The sequence below is a fragment of the Lissotriton vulgaris genome, chromosome 3_1, assembly GCF_964263255.1.
Source record: "Lissotriton vulgaris chromosome 3_1, aLisVul1.2, whole genome shotgun sequence".
NCBI classification, from domain to species: Eukaryota; Metazoa; Chordata; class Amphibia; order Caudata; family Salamandridae; genus Lissotriton; species Lissotriton vulgaris.
Genome location: NC_141689.1, coordinates 1,637,617,184 through 1,637,637,534, shown reverse-complemented (window position 1 = coordinate 1,637,637,534; position 20,351 = coordinate 1,637,617,184). Strand labels below are relative to the sequence as shown.

Below are 20,351 nucleotides of genomic sequence, written 5' to 3'. Positions count from 1 at the left end.
AGATGATATTCTGGTCGTTGGGGAGTATTTTGAGAAGCATGATGAACTTTTGAATGAAATATTGAAAAGGATTGGGGAACATGGCATGACTACTAAGAAAGAGAAATGCCAACTAAGGAAAGAACAGGTGAATTATTTGTGACATGAGATTTCAGGTAGTGGGATCAAACCAAAAAATAGTATTGTGGAGGCAATTGTTGATGCTCAGAGGCCTATGGACAAAGATTTATTGAGATCATTTGTAGGCTTAGCCGAATATTGCTCTAAATGTGTGGCAAATTTTTCTGACTTGGTTGAACTAATGAGGGTGCTATTGAAAAAAGGAACAGAATTTGTGTGGAGTGAGGCTTGTGAATTGGCTCTTAATAAGATCAAGGAATCTTTGATTTGTGCACCTGTCTTATGTCACTTTGATATTACTAAAAAAAACTATCCTGACTACAGACGCTAGCAATGTGGGTTTAGGTGCTATTTTGACACAACATGTGGATGGAGAGGAACAAATAAAAGGTTATGCATCACGCCGTTTGCAAGGTGCTGAAAGAGCTTATTCAGCTATAGAAAAAGAGGCTTTGGCTTGTTGTTGGGGAATGCACCATTTTAAGTTTTATCTCTGGGGATTGCCATTCACGCTCAAGACTAATCATAAACCACTCTTATATATTTTTAAAGGCGGCAAGGGTTTAGAAGGGAATTTATTTTATTTGTTTATAAAGTTTTAAATAGCGCGAACTTGATCCCGAAGGATATCAGTGCGCTTTACAGATAGAGGGAGAGGAAGGAAAAAGATCACAACAAGACTAAAATGTTGAAACTAATATGCATAGAATCATATGTTACAAACATAACAGATGCTATCTAATTCACGGTTTACGCAGAGTGGGCTAGTCAATACACAAATATATATACAAGTATTTACAGAAATATAGCTATATGCACACAAATAACACCTATACATAGATACACACATATATATACACACTAGGGTGACCAACCGTCCGTAAATTTCACGACCGTCCGTAATTTGGACCGCACGTCCAATGTCTGTGAGGATACCTTTACGGATGCCTTTTTGTAATTCTGGGCATTGCAGGGAACAGCACTGTTCCCTGCTTGAAGCCTCAACTCTCTTATGGAGCTGCCTTGCAGTCCTCCTCGGAGCACAAGAGCAGCCCCACCCGCCCATTGTCATTCTGTATGCTGGCTGATTGCCACATACAGAATGACAATGGGCCAGTCTGAGCTTCAAAGCATGTGGTGGCCTCCCCCAGCCTCTGTCTAGAGCAGGGCATTCTGTCAGACAGAAGAAATGTGCAAAAACGCCAATGCTGCTAGGTGAGAATCCTCTTCAAGAAAAGAAGATGGTGAAAGAAGTTATAAAGAAGGGGCTAGAGTTCTTTCACAGCCTGCCATTTTAGAACTGATGCATTTTCAATATTATATTCAAGGAAGTCATGATTGCTACTTTTTTAGGTCTTGTGGCGTTTACCGCCCGAAAGGGCGTTCTCGCCAGAGACCTATTGTCACTGGCTCAGCTTCCCAGGAGAGAAGAGATGGCCACGCTCATCTTGAAAAATCAGATCGGAGCGGGCCCTGCGCAGTGAACGGCGCTCGCTGTGGCCATCTCCTGTCTCCTGGGAAGCGCAAACACACAGAGCTACACCTCCCCCTGCTTTCAAACACGCATGCGCACACAGAGACACACACACAAACACGAGCGCACATGCACGCACGCACACATACAGAGACACCCCCCGCCACACACACAAACGGGCGCACAGAGACGGAATGTCACTCCTCGGATCTCTAGATGGCTTTTGTCTGTCATGGATATGAATTTCACAATTGATTTTGTGAGGCGAAATAAAAATGTTGTAGCAGACTGTTTGTCTCGTATGCCAATTGATGAGGAAAAGAAGAACTCTTCTTGTTGAAGTAGATATGTTGTCAAATTCCACCGGAGCTGAATTGGCCTTGAAATGTGAGGATTGGAATGAGGCGTTGGATGATGAGTTGTACGAGCGCTTGAGGTGTGCGATAATCAATGATAGGAAGGATATTTCCAGTATGAATGAAGAATTGAGGCAGTAAAGTAAAGGATCAGTTGAGCATTCATTCTGGTAAAGTGCTGACGTGTAATCGGATAGTTCCAAATAAGGTATTGAGACCTAGGCTGATTAGGCTTGTACATGAGAGACATCTTGGTAGGAGTATGAGCAGGAGAAGGCTGAGGCAGAGCTTCTGGTGGCCAGAAATGTATAGATAAGTTGAGTAAGTGTTTAAAGACTGCCATGCTTGTAAAAATAGTGACAAGTGCAAGATTGTTCGTGAACCACAATTGGGGTGTGTGGAAGTTCCAAATCGTCCATGGGAATAGTTGGCGCTGGATTTTTTAGGACCTGTGGGGGGACTGGGTGTCAGGAACAGATATTTGATAGTTCTTGTGGATTACCATAGTAAGTGGTTCACTGTTAAGCCAGTTGAGAATATCACGTCTGTGAAAGTGATTGAGTTTCTAAAAGAGGTGTTTTTGGAAGGAGGAATTCCCAGAACTTTGGTCACTGATAATGGGGTCCAGGTCTAGTATGATGAAAGAATTTCTTGAGGAATTAGGTATCGAACATAGTAAGGTAGCACTGTTCAGGCCACAAGCAAATGGTCTTGTTGAAAGTCAATAGGATAATTATGGACAATATTCAGTTGTCGTTGGCGAATGGTTTGGTTTGGAGAGAAGAGTTGAACAAGATGATGTGGGCACATCGTGTCACTACTCATTCAGTCACTGGGATTTCTTCTTTCATTGCTTTGAAGGGCAGGGAACCTGCTACTAAAGAATCCCCTATTTGGTTATAGAAAAAGAATAAAGTTTAAGTGGATCGTGAGTGTATGGCAGAAAGAATCAAGGATTTTCAGGAGCGTAATAAGGAAATTTATGATAAAAGCAAGTGTGTGAGACCTGTGGAAATTGAATGTGGTGATTGGGTTGTAGTGAGAAGAGTTGGGTTGGTCAAAAAAGGAGAAAGTAAGTTTTCTCAACCTCAAAGAGTGATTAAAGTGATGGCTTCTGTTGTGAAGTTGGCTAATGAAAAAATTTGGAGTGTGGGTAGCTTGTGTAAAATGAATTCTCGTTCGACACAATAGAACTTTTTTGTAATTCATGTTGTACACATTTTTGTTTCGTCATGTGATCTTGATTTTACCGTTATAACAATGTATATATTTTAGAATAATATTTAATGTTATATTTAGAATAATATTTAATGTTATATTCAGACTGTTATTGTTTTATCAATTGTATCAAGGTTTTTTGGGGGGGAAGATGTGTGGTGATGTCTTCTTTAAGGTAGAACTTGATGATGGTCATAGCGACTTCATTAGCAATTCTAAATGAGAGCAGTTGTAAGCTGGAGGTTACTGACAAGTTGTATCTTGTAAACTTTGAATAAACAAGCTCTACAATCAAGATTTTAAGTGTGATTACTACACTGCCCTCCCTATTTTCCTTCACATCAGAATGAGTGGAGTTTGGACTCCCAGTCAATGTGGAAAGAAAACATTGACGAACATCAGGAGGGTTCCTTTAATTGGGCGTATGTCGAGGATGAAGACACGCCCCTGAATGACGTTTACTCAGCGGGATTGGTCAAAATAGAGGAAGCAAGGAGACTGGCGTGTGACGACACAGGGAGAGCGCATTTGGAGTGGAGTCGAGTTCCAGGAGAATCGGGAGAAGAGTTGTGGCAGAAAGAGGAGACGGGAGGAGGACGAGACCAGGCTCGACCAGAGGAGGTTCCAGAGCCAGGAGGCCACCGTTTTATGTGATTCGCCCAGCCACACTCACAGGGGAGTGTGGCTTAACCAGGTACGGCAGCGCGTAACAGGCTGGCTCGGGAGGAGGGGAGGCGCCCCTCAGTAGTAAAGAGAGTGTGTTGCACCGTACTACCTGTATGTCACACTTTGTATATAGTCCGTGTGCTTACCTCCCTTGCCTATCCCTGGTTCCTTACAGACCCTCTCCTCACAGTACCCTCACCACGTGTAAATACCTGTTGAATACATGTTTCACGGTGCCCCAAACACACCCGGTTTATCCAGGGGAACTGCATAAGAAGGGCAACACCGAACTGGTCCTCATTTCTTCCCAAACTGTTGTAACGTATCTAGGGCTCTAGTGTAATTTTCCCGGCTCATGCCCTTATATAGGTATAACTTATCATATCCTTATATAGGCATAAGAATCATAACCTTATTTAGACACAGCCAATGCAGTCTAAATACGGCATGGCTACTTCCACTAAGCTCCCAGAGTACAACGAGTTCTTGAAGACAACCAGCCTTCAGCAGTACGGGAAATCCCCCTGCTTCAGTATTGATTTGTCCCAGAACTCCTGGAGTGTGTAAAGAACTTTGAGTTCTTAGTGACGTTATTATGTCCACCCTTACGTCAAACTCTGCACCTTCCAGGTATAAATATGCCCACATCTGCCCTAGCAAAACACACAGTGGTTTTGAAGCAGATAGACCAACTACTTGCCCGAAGCCCTGCTGTATGCGAGTGCCGAAGGAAGCGGACCCTCCCTGCTGACGTACTGAGAGAGACGCTGTCTTTTCTCCTGCCGAGAAATCCAGCTCCAGTGTTTCCCTGCTACCTTTGCGGGTTACTGGGAAATCGAGTCCTGAGAGAGAGAGAAACAAGACCTCCTTAATTCTAGAACTAAGGTACGGAGCTGATTAGACCCTTAGAGAATTCTTGGATAGATTCTTGGCAGAAACTATTTAACTCAAGCTACACCTCACTTACTTCTTCCCTTGTACTAGACTTAGGTTAGGTACACCGGAGTAGGCGTATTTTAGATGCACCAGTTGAGTACTTTTAGTCATTATTTATCATTGTATGTATTTTATCTATTTTAAGTATCTTATGACTTAGAAACCATATAAATGCTTTTACAGTATTATTTCATAATACTCTTTTTACTGTACCCACTTTACTTCATAGCAAGTATTACGATTGTAGCAATTCACTTCTCTTGCATGAGAAAGAAGACTGCTCAATAAATAACCCTTTTATTGAAAACGCCCGTCTCTCTATTTCTCTGCACTTCTGGTAAAACGAAGCATGCACGATTGACTGAAATAGCCATCTATTGTTTCCGCGACTCTGGAGATTATATTACTTATTCTTGGGGAACAAAGTTGTCATGTTATATGGTTGTCAGAAACTAATCCCTTCTTGTGTATTCGAGAAAGTTTCTAGTGACCTGAGCTAGCTGGCATTCACAAATTATGTCTAACATATTCAATAGAGACCTAGTCGACTTCAGTCCTATGTCTAAACTATCGTTTGTTATTCCAATGCGCAGAGCCTATTGGGAATATAGGAACTACACTACAACGCATGTCCCATGGTGGCGTAACAGAGGAGGAGTGGACAGCCGAGGACCCCAAGAAAGAGAGTAGAAGGCCCCAAACGAGTATAGAAGGCGTCAACCCAGCGATATTGGCCAGAGAAAGACTCTCACAATGGAAAAAGAAAACTTTCATAAAAATAAAACCCTACATACCAAGGTCTGGTCTCTGTGCCCTTTCTTCACCCCCTTCACCCCTGCAACAAGTGGTGTCAGAAGTTATGTTATGTTATGTTATATTGATTTATTATGCGCACAGATACCCCAGCCAAGGGGCGTCCCGGCGCAGAGACAAGGTAGAACATAACACAACAGGAAACTAAAAACATGAAAGCAGCTAAAACAGGAAAGTTTTTAAAGCCCTCCGGAAAGTCAAGAGGTCCTCCATCAGACGAATTTCAACAGGAAGGGAGTTCCATGCTGACGCGGCCTTTACACTAAACGAGCGGCCACCCATGCGACTAAGCCTAAATCTGGGGACCACCGCAAGGGCCAAACCCTGGGAACGGAGGGTGCGGGTGGGAACATAAAAGGAAAGACAGCTGGATAGGATTTCCGGGCCAATACCTCTCAGAATCTTAAAAGCGAGACACAAGACCTTAAAAAGGATGCGCTTCCTGACAGGGAGCCAATGTAGGGTACGAAGGACAGTTGCCACCGAGCTGAATCTGGGCAGGCCGACAATCGCCCTCGCCGCAGCATTCTGAACCCGCTGCAGACGGGTTAGCTCGGCCTGGTTAGCCCCAGCCAGAAGAGAGCTGGCATAATCCAGGCGGGAGATGATAGTTGCCTGGATCACCAGCTGCCTGGTCGGGGCGTCAAAGAACTTGAGAACAGGTCTCAAGCCCCTTAGGAGACCGAAACAACAGGCCGCAGTTTTTTTAGTATGCCCTACAAAGGAGAGGCCCGCATCCAGCCAGACCCCCAGGTTTTTCATCTCAGATACCGGGGTCGGAGTGGGTCCCAGCTCAGAGGGCCACCATTGGTCACCCCACAGCTCCACTCCCTTACCGACAACCATCACCTCCGTTTTTGTGGCATTTAGCTGAAGGCTGTTGCCTGTCAACCAGCTAGCCACCGCCTTCAGTCCAGACTGAAACCTGGGGGCCTCAGTCTCCGCATCCCCGCTGAGAGTAACCGCCAGCTGTGTGTCGTCGGCATATGAGACCAAAGTTAGGCCCCACTGCCTAGCGACATCAGCCAGCGGTCTCACGTAAAGATTGAACAACGTGGGACTCAGCGAGGACCCTTGCGGAACCCCCATGGCCAGCGGTTGGAAATTGGACTTGAAGGGAGGGATGGCAACACAGAAGGAGCGGTTATCTAGAAAGGAGTGGAACCATTGCAACACCTGACCGCCAATGCCGGTCTCCTCAAGCCGATGCAGGAGGAGTGGGATATCCCCCTACCATCTCGTCACCAGAAATGGACCAACTAATACAATACTTGATAAAAGAGCAGGAGAAGCTGGAGTGGGCGGTCGAACGCCAAATTAACTCAGCGCAAGAAGCCAGAGAAATGTTAAAAAACGCCATGGCAGCCCAAATAGATGGCCTACAAAAAGCAATAAAAGAACCAGGAGCAACAACCTTAGCAGAACGAAGGGCCCCTGTACAACACCCGTCTGGGATAGCGTTACAGAAATATATGCCCAGGGAAGATCCTGATGCCTTCCTGACCAATTTTGAAAGAGCGTCAAGGGCCTGTGACTGGCCTGAGGACAAGTGGCCGTTTTTTTGCCCCCCTTGTTAACTGGGGAGGCCCAGGCAGCCAACAATAACGGGATCACTCTGTATCAAGAAATCAAAATGATAATACTGGACCATTTAGGACTTGATGCTGAGGCCTATAGAGTCAGGTTCAGAAAAGAGAGCGGAACACCAGGCGAAAACCCCAAGACTTTGTATTTTCAACTAAAAGCCGCTGCAGATAAATGGATAAAACCAGACCATAGGAATAAACAGGAAATTATGGACTGTATATATTTGGAGCAATTTATGGAGGCTCTCCCATACGGAACACAAAGATGGTTAAGACCGCATTCGGGTCTGACTCCGGCACAAGCCATAGAAATGGCTGCCAACTACTCCAGGGCACAACCAAGAGCCCTTCCATGGGACACCGAAAAAACCCAACAGACACAAGGACAAAAAACTGAGAGAGAGTACAAACCATGCCTTGAACCGATGAAAACAAGGCCCACAGAAGTAAAGTTTCCCATAATGAAGGGACCTCAGTGTTTCGACTGCGGGGAATGGTGACACATTGCACGCTTATGTCCTATGGAGGTCGGGTATCTCCCCAGGGCAGTGATGTATACCGCCGAAATGGGTCCCTCCTTCTACGTAGGAGTTTTGCTTAATAAAAAGTCAGTTAATGCACTGTTAGATTTAGGATGCAGGCAATCAGTCGTACAAAGATCATTGTTAAATCCCGAGAAGCTCCTCCCTAATAGCTAGGTACACATAAGGTGTGTCCACGGGGACGTAAAGCCGTACCCTGTAGTCAAAATATCCATACACCCCGAAGGGAGAGTACCTTGTACAGTGAGGGTAGGAGTGATAGTCTCTTCCAGAGGATCTCATCATAGGAGTAGACAATCCTGACTTTTTGTCCTTATTCCGAGCAGAGGTAAGGGAAGTAGAAAAAAGATTGTCCAAAGCAACCCTAACAACAATCGAACCATGGGTCTTAGACCGTAACTTTAAGTTCGCCCAAGTTAATGATGCAACACTCTTTAATGCATGGGAGTTGGCCCACATAATCCAGACATACCATATCCACGATTCCTCATAGAAAATTATCTATTGTACCGGGAGGGAAAAGGAGAACCCCGACAATTGTTAGTGTCAAAATCTTTCAGGGATCAGGTGCTCTTCTATGCCCACACATCTAACCGCAGGTCATTTGGGGTCAGAAAAGACCATACAAAACATGCTAAAATGGTTTTACTGGCCAGGCATATATAAAGAAGCCACCGTCTATTGCAGGACCTGTGACGTATGTCAGAAAACGAACCTATATAAACCCCCTACCGTGCCCCTACAACCCTTGCAGGTCATTAGCAACCCGTTCGAGAGGGTAGGAATGGATATAATCGGGCCCCTGCCTAGAACAGCTAAAGGGAACACATATTCTTTGGTGATTGTTGACTATACGACCAGGTTTCCGGAGGCCTTTGCACTCCGTGCGCCTACCACCAAAAATATGGCTGAAGGATTTCTGGAACTCTTTTCAAGAGTGGGGTTCCCTAAAGAAGTTTTAACTGATTAGGGAACCCCCTTTGTGTCACGACTGATGAGGGCGGTATGCAAGATGTTGAGTCTGAATCAGATACGTACATCCGCTACGCAACGATACAACCGTACTCTAAAAACTACATTGAGAAAAATGCTGTCTATGGAGCACAAAGATTGGGACCTACTTTTGCCTCTTGCTCTTTATGTACTAAGAGCTCAGGTCCAAAGTAGCACTGGATACTCCGCTTTTGAATTGCTGTACGGGAGGCAGCCTCGGTCTTTACTTGAGATTACGAGGGAAGCCTGGGAAAAGGAGGAAGTGAATGCCTCCAAAACCCTCTTAGAATATACGCAGCAGTTGAAAAGTAAGCTAGGGAAATTAAGGGACCTCGCGTACTCTAACCTCAAAGAGTCAACAACACCAAAAGGTCCACTACGATAAAGGTAAGAGATGGAGGAAATTGGTAGTGGGAGACTGGGCCCTAGTGTTATTGCCCTCTTCTTCACAGAAGTTCCAAAGTGAATGGATGGGTCCCTATCCAGTCATAGAAACGCTAGGAAACACCACTTATCGATTACAAATATTGCCCACCAGGAAACAATGTTTTCATATAAATCTCCTGAAGAAATGGTAGGGTCCCATCCGAAAAAACAATCAATTTGGATTACCCACTGCACCAAAGACAATCACTCTGGAGCAGCTACCTATAAACGAAGAGCTGTCCCCACAAATGAAAAACGATCTGACTGCAATGTTACAACCATTTGCGATTACATTCTCAGACACTCCTGCACGAACCAACTTAGTCGAGCATAAAATAGAGACCGAACCAGGAAAACATGTTAAAGTGCGGCCTTATAGAATACCATAAGCCCGATGTCAGGATGTAAAAAGGGAACTACAAGAGATGTTGCGCCTGGGGGTCATACGTCCATCTAAGAGTAGTTGGTCTTCTCCTATCGTGATGGTACCGAAGCCGGATGGATCAATTAGGTTCTGTATGGACTTTCGAGCCCTGAACGCAATATCCTCTTTCGATGCCTATCCTATCCCATTCCATGAGTGGATGAGTTGGTGGAAAGGATAGGGGAGGCCCGCTACATAACTACCCTGGACCTGACCAAGGGCTATTGGCAGGAACCCCTAAGGGAAGAAGATCGATGCAAAACCGCTTTTGTCACAGACGAAGGCCTGTTTGAATTTAAAGTGCTTCCCTTTGGGCATCATGGAACCCCAGCTACTTTCCAGCGACTAATGAACGAAGTGTTGCAACCCTATAAAGCCTTCCGCTCCGTCTATTTAGACGACATCATCATTTTCAGCAACTCGTGGCAGGAGCATTTAAAACATTTCAGAACTGTTCTCTTAGCACGAGTCAGCGGGGCTACACGTTCCCGCCAAGAAGTCAAGGGCTGCTTGTTCCACAGTTAAATATTTAGGGTTTATGCTGGAGAAAGGGGTTATTGCCCCATAGTTATTGCCCCATAAGAGGAAAAGGTTAAAGCGATTCTAGGTACTCGATTACCTACCACAAAGAAAGACCTAAGAGCATTCGTCGGATTATTAGGATATTACCGGAGATTCATACCTAATTTTGCCAAAGCTGCCGGTCCCCTCACTAATCTACTAAAGAAAGAGATACGACCACACCACCTACATCAACCCCCTGACGCAGCAAAACAGGCCTTTGAGAATCTAAAACTAGCCATAACTACCAGTCCCATTCTCATAGCCCCCAACTTCAACAACACCTTCTTTTTAGCCACAGATGCATCTAATACGGGAATAGGGGCGGTATTATCTCGGATAGGATCAGACAACCTTGAACACCCCTTCCTTATCAGTAGAAAGTTACACCCCAGAGAAATGAAGTATCCAACAGTAGAACGAGAATGTTTAGCCATAAGGTGGGTAGTAAAAAAACTCCAGTACTATCTGGAGGGTAGGACCTTTGTTCTTTATACCGACCATGCTCCACTGCAGTGGATGCGCAGGAATAAGTCCCTCGACCCCGTATACTTAGGTGGTTTTTGTTTCTGCAACCCCTTTCTTTTGTGGTGAAACACAAAAAAGGGAAGGAACATGGAAATGCAGACTTCCTATCAAGGTCTTGTTCTCTCCCCGTTCGGGAGAAACCAAAGGGGGAGGTGTGTAGCGGGGAGAACCTGCCGACTGAAGGGGTGACCCCTGTTGTGGACTGGTGAGTCACTGACATGACTGCCCCTCCCTCTTTTCCTTCACATCAGAATGAGTGGAGTTTGGACTCCCAGTCAATGTGGAAAGAAAACATTGCCGAATATCAGGAGGGTTCCTTTATTTGGGTGTATGACGAGAATGAAGACATGCCCCTGAATGATGTTTACTCTGCAGGATTGGTCAAAATAGAGGAAGTAAGGAGACCGGCGTGTGAAGACACCGGGAGAGCGTGTTTGGAGTACAGTCGAGTTCCAGGAGAATCGGGAGAAGAGTTGTGGCGGAAAGAAGAGCCTGGAGAAGAACCGCACCGGGAAGAGGAGGCGGAAGGAGGACGCGACAAGGCTCGACCGGAGGAGGTGCCAGAGCCAGGAGGCCACAGTCACCGTGATTCACCCAGCCACACTCACAGGGGAGTGTGGCTTAACCAGGTACGGCAGCGCGTAACAGGTTGGCTCGGGAGGATGGGAGGCGCCCCTCAGGAGTAAAGAGAGCACGTTGCACCGTACTGCCTGTACGTAGCGCTTTGTATATAGTCCGTGTGCTCCCCTCCCTTACCTATCACTGATTCCTTACACACCCTCTCCTCACAGTACCGTCACCATGTGTAAATACCTGTAGAATACACGTTTTACGGTGCCCCAAACACACCCGGTTTACCCAGGGGAACTGCATAAGAAGGGCAATACCTAACTGGTCCTCATTTCTTCCCATGCATGTCCCACGGTGGCGTAACCGAGGAGTGGACAGCGGAGGACCCCAAGAAAGAGAGTAGAAGGCCCCAAACGAGTACAGGCGAAGTCAACCCAGCGATATTGGCCAGAGAAAGACTCACACAACGTAAAAAGAAAACTTTAATAAAAATTAAACCCTACGTACCAAGGTCTGGTCTCCGTGCCCTTTCTTCAACCCCGCAACAACCTCTTTTCTTTTTTTCTTTTTTTTTTTCTTTGTGTCCTCATATATGCCACCAGTAGATATATTCGATGCAGGACCCCTAACGCTCCACTTGTGGACCATTTTGTTGAAAAAAATCACAGTGAAGATGAGTTGAAATGGACAATTATTGATGTGGTCAAAAGTCCCCCAAGAGGTGGTGACCTGAGTGGCCTGATGAATAAAGAGGAACTGAAATGGATCTTGAGAACCAAAAGTATCCACACTGGATTGAACCGACTTGAGGATTGGACATCTCTGATTTAAAAACACAATCCATCTCTGTTGTGGGTTGTTCCTGTTTTTTGAGCAAAAGTATAATCAGCTCTATGTACTGTGTAAGGATAGAATCCACATAATTGCTATATGATGTATGGAGTATTTTCAACTCTGTGGTCTGCCTGTATATGTGTACAGCTATGGATTTTGTCCTTACTTTATGCCATTCTTTTTTGCTATAAAACTGTTTCCTATGTATGGTATAAATCTCCTTTCTGTAACTTAAGCCTGTAGGCAATCTATTACTCTCTTTTCTATTGTAAAATTTCGATACCTTTTAATTATCACACGCAAACACAAAATTCTAGCTATTCACGGAAAATTTGACATTGTTTGGTTTTGATACGTTTGGGCCCCTTGTCTGTCCCGTGATCGCATTCCATTTTCTTAGTCTCACTTATCCATTATAAGATGGCCGCCGTACTCCGGCACAATTATCATGTGATTACAGCCCGGCTCTCTATTTCCTGTTGCAGTATTTACCGGGACTGCAGGGAGAGCGTCTCAACGGTACGAGTAATTACTCGACCGAGATAACAGACCCCCATTGCGGCGGATTCTGTCTCCTTTCTGCTGTAAGATTATTAACGAGTTCTTACCCGTGGCATTGCTTTAATTTGGCCCTTGGCAGGCTTTTGAAAACGGTGGTACGCTTGCTAGCTACAACTCTTGTGGAATTGTTTCGCATTCGCAGGGCGACCCGATCGGTGAATTAGAACCCAAATACGGCCGATTCTGGCTTCCCTTCTAGTAAGATTAATGCACTGGCTAATTTTCTGCGGCTATCTTTATTGGTATTTTTGGTACTTGGGCTAACTTAAAGTATATGTTTCCAATTTTTTAGGTTATAATTATTGCTCCCAGCGTCATCCCGGTAAGAGTGCTACTGGCTTCTAATCCTCAAGCTATCTTGGCGCTTCCGCCCATCACTAATTACTTTTCATATTTCAATTGATTTTTCAGAAATAGGCTGTTACTTTATTGTATATAACGGTAAGCCTGTCCCTGGACATCAATTTTGTAATTTCTAGTTTTATAATTATATAAATCAGATAATTATGTCCATTTCTTATTATTAGGTCTTCTAGAACCGACTTTGCCTCTATCGGTTGGTAGTACTCCACTTCTATTTGTAAAGCTACAATTTTATCGGTAAGCTTTACTTCTTAGCGACCCATACTCATTGTTAGTTGTATCAAGACGGGAAATAATTTCTTTTTCCATCAATTGGTCCATATATATTTATTTTAATCAAACAGACGCCCTTGCTCCAACTTCTGGGCACCAAGGTATGCTCCTTGTAGAGTGGGTTTAGGGCTATTGTAGTCTAAATTTGCGCACAGGTGTTTTATTCCTTCATTCTGGAAAATATTGGCTAATAAGGTGTTATTCCTTCTTTCTTATTCACGCTGATTCTTTCTTGGTTTTGCATGACTATTCTGGATATGGGATTTTCCTTGGAATTACGTAGGTTGTTTGAATATGCTCTAATCTTGTGTTTGAGCTAACAGGAAAATCGATAAAGATATAACTATTATGTCTAATATATGTTATTTTGTTTTTTCCCCCCCTTCTCATTTCCTTGATGGTTATTTTTTTTGTAAATATGTGATGTAATTGTATGTTGTTTTAATTGTTGGGCCCTCAATAATTACCTAAGGCATAAAATTACATGTCCTGATGATGATCCCATATCACCAGGGATCGAAACGTCGTCGACACCTTACACTTGATGATCTTTTGACATTACATTAATAGATCGCCTAAAGTGTATATCTTTTATTGTCTGTTTAAACTTTAAATGCACCTACAGACCGCCCTGTTTCTTTTGTTTGCCTTAATTGTTCGTTATATGTGATAGTAGGACACAGGCTGTGTCCCACTTGGTCATTGCTTTCTCATTTTTTGTTGAAAACAAATATTTAACTATTAAAGTGTGTCCGGCTGGACAGTTTAAAATATAGATTTCAATTTTGTTCTATATTCATTGTGATTGCTATTTTTGTTGCTAATGTTTGGGACCATTGTCTTTTGAACCAGTAGATATTAGCTCTAAATGGGCGTACTTCAAGCCACTGACACAAACCTTCCTTTCCAGTTTGTAGATAGCCAGTGAAGATTGCCCAGAGGTATGGTTGTTTCCCATCCAACTCCCAATTGCGGTGTTTCATGTAACATTGGGAGGACCGGACCACTTAACCTCTGGCATAATCATTGGACTATTAGTTTTTATTTATCGCACCATGTTTTTAAAGCAGACCACACTTTAACAGACTTCACCCCTCCACATAGCGTATCAAATTTACTCACCGCCATGATGTTTTTGAGACATTCAGAAAATTTGGGGGGGAGTTCCGACTTCCACTCTTTGCAAATCTCTCTCCTGGCAATAACTACCACATAGAAAATGAACTGTGATATATAGCTGTTAATATCCTAGTCAGATTGAAAACCAAAGAAGACTACTCTTGGAGTGCATATGACTGGAAATAATAGTACCTCTTCCAAGAAACCACACACTTGTCTCCAGTAGCCACCTATTTCCGGACATTCAAAGAACAAATGTATATCATTGGCTTCAGAAAGCTTACATCTAGGACAGAAATATTGTACTGTTGACATTTTGGATAGTTTCGCCGGAGTCCAATAAGCCCTATACATTGTAAATAGGTGATTTCTTCTAAGATTTGAAGGTTTTATAATTTTTTGAGACATTGTAAACAAATCTATCCAATCTTTCACTAAGTTATCTGAGATCTGAACAATAGAAGTGTCCCATAATTTAATAATTTCTATTTCCAGATTATCCTTACTTCCCACTAAAATTTTATACCATTCAGCAGTTTCACCCTTCTTTCCCGTATTACTGTTTATTAGTTCCAACAGCGGACTCTCTTCTTCTGTATTCCACTTTTGACTCCCCCCACCATGCGGACAGTTGGTAAAACTTGAATCTAGTAAGGGAACCCCCGGTTAAACTCACTAGGGATTCCCAGCTTAATAGTGTCGAGGCAACACAGAGGTCCCCCCCCATTTCAAAAGGCCAGCTCTCCTCAGTGGAAGAGCTAGTTGATCCATTAAACATTCCGGGGTGCTGGGGGAGTCCCAAATTGGGGCTTGAGAGTGGTAGTAAGGAATACCTAGTATTTTACGAATCTGTTGCCAATTATCTAGGGCAGTCCTTAGAAGCTTCAGGCGAATTTTTTTTTTTTAATTTTGGTCGCCAAACTTGAATAAGAAAAAATCCGCACTATGTGGAAGGTCTAATAACATAGCCTGAAAAAGTCTGCCGTGTGAAGTAATGTCCTGCTTGATTGCTAGAATTCTGAAATTTTTAAATTGGAAGGCATAGCAATAAAGAAGTAAGTCTGGAAGTGCCAAACCGCCAAGTTTTAATCCTCTCCTCAACTTCTTCCAAGCTATTCTAGGAGATTTAGTCGCCCAAATAAAAGAACCTATCCTTCCTTGCAGGTTGAGAATATCTTTTTTATTAAAAATTAAGGGAATAGAACTAAAGAGAAACGTTACCTTTGGCAGGATTATCATTTTAATTAGATTCACCCTGCCATAGATGTTTAAGGGCAGGGTGTTCCACCTACTCAAGAGGTTTTTTATTTCTTTTATTACAATCGCCCAGCTAGTCTTAGGGGTATCTTCCAGATTTTGAGTGAACTGGCTCTTCTTATGGAAGTCGATGATAAAATTTGGCTTTCCGGAGATCTTTGTTGAAGGAATTGAAACTCTGTATAGGGGCCCAGGAGCTAAGATCTTAGTAAATGGTAGTCTGTCTGATTGGTTGAACATCTTTAGAGGGACAAGGCAGGGTTGCCCCCTATCACCTCTTTTATTTGATATATATATATTGAACCCTTTGTTTGTTCCCTAAGACAGGACTCTGTAATCAAACCATTTAAAATAGGAGATTTAACACTTAAGACAGCCCTATATGCAGACGATCTCCTCCTTTATACATCGAATCCAGTGGAAGCAATACCAAGGTTATTTGAACTGGCTGAGGATTTTGGTACAGTATCTGGGTATGGTATTAACAGAGACAAAACTTCTATAATGTGCTGGAACAATCCTGTCCCTATCCCAGAAGCAAAAACTAAAATCAGATACCTTGGGATCCAACTAACTCAAAATCTGGAAGAAACCTCCTTTTCTGACTGTTCATCCTGACCAGATTGTCCTTCGAACTCGTCCTTCTTTCCTTCTCAAAGTGGTTACTCCTTTTTATATTGAACTGACCATCGCTTTGCCCACTTTCTTTCCGCATCCTTCCAAAGAAGGAGATGCTCCACCGTCTGGATCCAAAGCGTCTGCTTTCCTTTTACTTGGATCGCACAAAACCTTTCCGAATGGATGACCAGCTCTTTGTTTGCTACGTGGGTGCTAAAAAAGGTCAGGCCGTGCCCAAACGGACCATTTCTAGATGGGTCTTTTTGTGCATCAAAGCTTATTTCTTGGCAAAGAAGGAGCCGCCTGTGGGGATGCGTGCCCATTCCACCAGAGCGACTGTAGCTACCACTGCTTTGGGACGTGTAATCCCCCTTAATGACATCGGTCAGGCAGCTACGTGGGCATTGCTGCACACGTTCACGAGACACAACTGCCTGGACAGCAAGTCCTGAGAGACTGCTGCTTTGGTCGTTCTGTTCTCCAGGACGTTCTGGTGTGAACTTGGTTCGCAGACCCACCTCCGGGGTTGGTATTGCTGGGGTATCTATTCTATTGTGAGGAATCTATAACTGTTTCTTTCGGATGAACAAGTTACTTGCCTTCGGTAACTATATATCTGTAAAAACCTAGGTTATAGATTCCTTACCGCCCCACCCATCCTCCCCGTTCTGCGAACTGACTTCTAGGGTTAAGGATTTCCTTCTAAGGCCCTAGTTTTGTGCTCCAGTGGTCAATGTCTTGCATGGCTTTGCGCTTCTGGCATGGAAAGTAGTGTATAGAACGGACGTCCACGTGCGAGGGAGGCGTCTAAGTAGCTACTGCAACGTCATCCCGGCGACCACCACGGCGACTAGCACGGAGCCGACCGACGCCACCTTTAGAATCTCCGGTGTACTGCTGACAAAACTTTCCGGATCCAGTCTGACGCCTGGAGGTAATTCCAAGGTAAGGAATCTATAACTAACCTGTTTCTTACAGATATATAGTTACCAAAGGTAAGTAACTTGTTCTTTAAGTTTGTTTCTTTAAGTTTGTTGAAAGTGATGAAATTGTGGCTTTTGCTTATTTTCAGGATTTTTTTCTTAATTATAGATTAGCGAGGCATATTGTTGGCATTAAATGAAGACCTGCCTGCCATTCCAGCTGACGTTCTGTTATAGGGTTGAGACCAGAATTCAGACAAGGGGCTTTTTTCCTGCATGCTTGTGAAATGTTGGTCACTAGTTATGTGCTTTTCATTACTTTTTATTATTTTGTGTTTTATTCTATTTGGTGAAGTAATTTTGTGCCCCATTCCTCAGCTGCATTAGATCCATGGATGCCAGATTTTCAGGATATCCATAATTTAACAATAATTTAGATGCAGCTAAGACAGATAGTGCTGTTTATGAAAATCTGGCTTGGATTCCTTGCTCTTGGGCATATGATGGGCACTCTAGTTTTAGAGCATAGAAGTATGAACATAAAGATTCAAACAATTCAGATTTTTGTGTGTATAATTTATTAATTTATTTCATTTTTACCCAACTAAGTGCTGTATGTGTTAAGTCAGATAGACAAATCTGAGTCCGTGTTAAGATAGAAACCTGTGACTTAATGTTTACTTACCAGTAGCTGTTACGTTAACTCACTAAGTAGGCCAGCTGAAATTAGAAATTAAAACCTCTACATCTATGTTGCATGTACATGCGATCTATGATAGAGGTCTTATAACCTGTGCAAAGAAGGCTAGACACATCTCAGAAGCAAACACATTAATGTCAATCCGCTTCCTTTTCCCTACGCAAGGAGAGCCCTTACCTGCATTCTGCAACCTGTGCATCGGAGCCCTTCCCTCGCCACCGGCAGTGCAGCTCACCCCCCGCCGCCGTGCACAACACTCTACAGTGGCCGCTGAGTGGGGGCGAGCATCAGGAGGCTGCAACTACATCTCCCAGCAGCCTCCTTGCCCGGAAAGTACCTCACCCGGGAAGCGCGCCAGGAGGCGCTTAAGACCAAGCGTCACTCCCCGCCTCGCGGGACGCGCGCGAGTGGCGCCGGGCTAAGCCCGGGCAAAGGACGGGCCCTCAGAGGCCTGAAGAGCCTGGGTTGGGCCACTCACCCTGCTTCAATCGTATCAACTTACCGACACATGGACATGGACATCTGAACTGTAAGCACGGGTGCAATAATTCGAACTCCTTCTCACTTAGATACAAAGGGGGTGTGTATACTTGCTTAGTATTTGTTTTTTGCTGGGATTTGATAAGACTGTAACTTAAGCATTAAGAGGAGTTGATATGGAATGCCGAGAGACCAGAAGTATGACTGCAGGGGTTAAAAAGTTGACTGGTACCCTAGATGATTTTATAGTTCGTACCAACTCACTAATTGATGAGGGGATAGTCTTAATGGGCAGAAGGGTGTCACAAGATTTGGCATTGGCCAAAAGATCCTCATTAGGCCATATTGCCCAGACACGAACACCTGACACCTCAGTATGCATTACTATGCCAGCTAGGTCCAGTCCCCAACAAAGCCCTGGTGTACCCCCTGACTCTAATTCTTTGTCAGAAGGCACATTGGGAAACGATTCTGCAGCCTTGCATGTGAACACCCAATCCATGACTACTGATATTAACCAGAGGGGACAGATAGAGGGGGCGATTCCTAAAATTAGGCCTATCAAGTCGATTGTCAATAAAACCAGGAAAGTAGAAACCATCTCTAACCAGATGACAGCTGGCAAAGAGACTGTAGTTGTTAGTGGGGACTCGGCCGTAAGAGTCGAAGATCCAGGGGACGTCCAGCTGGTAGCTGGTGGCCTATCATTGAGTTTACCTGATACGCTTGCAGATGAAAGTTTGGATGATATCCTGGAAGTAAGTGGGGAAGATGACAACTTGGGGGATACTCGCAAGGAAGGAAGAGAGGCAAACCTGATGAGCAACAATGTCATTGAAATCTTGAAAACCCTACTTGCACCTTTTGGAGGCAAGGCTTTGCGGCATTGAACTTGTGTTGAAAAATATCCATATGGATATAAGGGCCCCTAGCCCCGCTAAGAATAACATGGCCCCCAGTGCGACAACTAACGCTCGTAAACAACCTTTGGCTAATAACAATGCAGCCATGGGTAAAAAAAACATGCCAAAGAACCCGACTAGGACCTCAAACTTGGGAGGATCAAATGTTAAGACACCTGAATTAAATAAAACACCTATTCCTGTTAAGCCCAAGCCTACCACCCAGGTTTAATTTAAAGACCAGGTACCACAGACCCCTCTGACCCCAAATCTGGACTCAGCCCCACTAGAAAAGGCAGAGCCCCGAAGAAATATTCACCTTCCTCCAGATGCTGGCCCCTATGTTGTGGTTCTGACCGGGGTAACAGAACTAACACCACCCTACGTGGAACCCTTCCAAGCACTAAAGAATAAGGTATGCCACTGGCTATCAAATAACCATCCCCTACCAGTGAACACCCCCAGTAACATTTTAATGGTGGAAATAACCCCTTGGGTGGGTGGAAACAAGAAAAGATTACAAGGGGATTGCATAGTGGTAACCTTTGAAAACCCGCAGGTGGTGGAATATATCTGCAGTAGGACCCCTTGCTATCAAGCCAGTACAGTCACTGCTAGGCCACTCTCTTACTTCTATCTGCCAACTTAGCAGATGGACAAAAGATGGAGTTGGCTGAGAGCTCCAAATGACCAAAAGGGAAGGAGGAGGTCCAACTTCCCATGGAATGCTGATGCCCATGGATGGGGTGGTGGAGGTGAGGATAGCTGGAGCATGGTTTATGGAAGAGGTGGTAGATCCACACATGGGGGATTTGGGGCAGGGTCATTTAATGGCCATTTTAACAGTTATCCCCAGTCTGTTAACTGTCAAGAACAATACTTTAATATCCCCATGGCTAATCGTTATGACTGCTTGTCCAACCTAGGCTGGGTAGATTGGCAAACACAGGGCCCATTGGTAAGTGAGATGGAAAACACCCCCCAAACCCCACCACAGCAGGTAAAAACTACCCAGACTTTTCAGGAGTTGAATACAGACACGGGCCTACCAGCCTTAGTTACCGACCCATGTATTGGCGGTGGCGAACAAGAACCTGTAATTGAAAAT

At 44.2% G+C, this 20,351-nt stretch overlaps 1 protein-coding gene across 1 annotated transcript in view; it reads left to right on the top strand.

The window, feature by feature from the left end:
- The window catches only part of LOC147728286 (uncharacterized), a 1,395,946-nt gene that overhangs the window by 840,083 nt on the left and 535,512 nt on the right, over positions 1–20,351 (top strand). The window lies entirely within an intron of this gene.